This window comes from Pistacia vera, unplaced genomic scaffold, assembly GCF_008641045.1.
Source record: "Pistacia vera cultivar Batoury unplaced genomic scaffold, PisVer_v2 Contig861, whole genome shotgun sequence".
In the NCBI taxonomy this organism is placed as follows: domain Eukaryota; kingdom Viridiplantae; phylum Streptophyta; class Magnoliopsida; order Sapindales; family Anacardiaceae; genus Pistacia; species Pistacia vera.
Genome location: NW_022196736.1, coordinates 246,514 through 249,237, shown reverse-complemented (window position 1 = coordinate 249,237; position 2,724 = coordinate 246,514). Strand labels below are relative to the sequence as shown.

General features: G+C 36.8%; 1 pseudogene; it reads right to left on the bottom strand.

Moving 5' to 3' along the window:
- Positions 1–479: 479 nt before the first annotated feature.
- Positions 480–1,057, bottom strand: LOC116118877 (annotated as a pseudogene).
- Between the last annotated feature and the right edge of the window lie 1,667 nt (positions 1,058–2,724).

The following is a 2,724-nucleotide window of genomic DNA, read 5'->3' as shown; positions in this document are numbered from 1 at the left end:
AGAGAATGAGAGAATAAAAAATTTTAGAGATAAAATCATAAAAAACAGATGGACGTAGAAAAAAGTGGAGAGAGTTTAAAACTTTTAAGATGATGTAGGCGTGGAATATATATATTAATAACAAGTTTTTTTTATGAGTTTGGATATATGTATAATATTTCTCATTTTTTTTTTTAAATTTAAAGATACGCCTAGATATATATTTATTAATAGAATTTTTTTATGTGACTATAAATAATTTTTTTCTAAAATGTGGCCTACCCTCCAAGGGGCTGGGTCCGCCCCTGCTCGTGAATGAACGGCCATCCAACAATCATGGACGCTCGTTCATATTTGATGGATGGTCGTTCATTACAAATGGACTCCCGTCCATCAATTTGGCACGAAAATAACAATGGACTCCTATTCATATTATATGGACGGGAGTCCATTTTCTACAGACGAGTGTCCACCTAGAATGGACGCCTGTCCATAAATTTTTAAAAGTCCAAGCAAATTCCTAACAACTTCACTCCATTTAAGTCTTCAACGCTTGCTTGGATGGCCATGTTGCCTCCAGCGCTATCCCCAGCTAGAAAAAACTCAGTGAAAATCAGCGTAGTTGTTTAGCCAAGCTTTAGGGCCTTCACCATTGCAATGAGAAGCCACCCACTTAAGTGCAGCCCATGAATCTTCGTAAGCTATAGGGACATAGTGTTATGGGGTTAATCTGTAATCGAGGGAGACAACGATGGCATTAGCCTTGGCAACTAGAGACAATACAAAGTTGTTACAAATGGAACAAAAGGGTGTGCCCATGAAGAAGCCTCCACCGTGATAGAAAACCATGAGATGCAATCTTTGGCCTGGTTTAGTTACGCCTGTTGGGATAAAAATACGTGTTGAGAGACCAGTTTCTGAAACAATGACAACATCTTTGGAGCAGACACCATTCTAAGAACCATCAATATGTAGGAACTCTATCTGAGCCAAAGAATCTCTCCACACGTCCATCTTTGTAAGCACGAAAATATGGAAGATACTCATGCGCTACTTCTTCGTTTGTGCTCAAATCCATTGTTGCAGGTGATTGCAATTACAGATGAACTAATAATGAATGATCCTAAAGAGGATCCGGACAATTTAAAGATGGTATAAGCTGTAGTGCTGGGATTGATAATGTTATTGAGAAGATAAAATATTTCACTCCATTCCACACATTTAACAGAAGATTATGTTGAGTCTTTTCTAATGTTTGGTAATGGCCATTGGGGTCCCTGTGAGTTTCATGAGACCTTCTTCTTCCTAACAGATTTTGCACATTTGCTAGTGGAACTTGTGATAATGGAACCAATAGTTCTCTAACTTTACCTTTTTCTTTTCAAAAGAGAGGAGGCTAATTCGATCAATTGGAAAGTGAGACCTATAGACAGATGTCCGTGCTTGGTCTTTAAAAAATTTATGGACAATGGATGCCGGTCCATATAATATGGATAAGTGATGGGAATACAAAATGTCATATTTAACCCCCTTAATGTTTAGTCTTTTATATGTATTTGTTTCCTAATTGTACTCATTATTACTTTATTTTGGTTTAGGAAGCAAATGGAGGTGTTAATTGAAAAACGGAATTAATTAGGGGAATTCGGACAGTTTCGCCACTGCTTCGTATTCTGGGCATAATTCTCTCATCCGAGCTCCGATTGAGATGATTCAAAATGCTGTGGAACGCTAAGAAAGAGATCTACAACTTTCATGTTTTGAGTTTTTAGAGATACTGGCTGAATAAAGGTTTTAATCGAGCTTGAAGTTGACGCACCTGCATTGCCGACGTCCTGGAGCGTTCTGACTTGTTATGCAAGTCAGTCTATTATTGCACGTTTTGAAGACATACATGCTGCACGAAAATTACAGCTGGAAACACCACTTTCCTATTTTATTAGGACTCTATTTTATTTTATTTCCAATTAGAATTAAATTAGGATTAATGTTATTTTAGGATAGGAGAATATTTCTTTTAGGAGATTGAGTGGGATTCGAATTCTAAAATTGGATTTTAAAAGGGAGATCAGATTAGGTTTTAAGGGACCACGCCTCTCTCTCTTCTCTTCTCTGGAATTTTTCTTTCTTTTTGAGTTTTTGGTTGATGGCCATGAGCGGCTAAAACTTTTGTAACTTGGTCGTCGAAAACGGAGACCTCGGAATCAACCAACTGTGAGATCTAATCTATGTTATTTTAGTGTTCAATTTTCGTGTTTGAGTATTGAATGTTATTCTGTGCATATTTTCATGATTGATGCATTTAATTACTAGGAGGCCTACTAGTGTATTATTTGTTGAAATCTACTGCTAAGTTTGATATCAAATCCGTAATTGTTTGATCCCTCCAACTTGTGAAGCAATTAGGGTTAGTAATTTGCTGCGTCAGGAATTAGTAACCTTACGAAGAACATTCAACTAAATTAAATACAACCGCTTGTGTTTGTGTTGTTTAGCTTCATCGATCTCTCTAATTCTTAAGGCTGCCACTAGATTAAATCTTGAGCGCTTGTCTAGGGTTGTTTAGGGGTAAGATTAATTAGGATCGCTTGTTTCCTGATTAATTACAATTAATGAGAGATAGGAAATTAGTTCCAACGGTGAATATTCAATGTGTGAATTGATTATCTCTGCATCAATGATCAGTTGTAAGATTCCGATGGTGGATGTTGACAGAGACCAAGTTCGTCATTTTGATTGAATTCG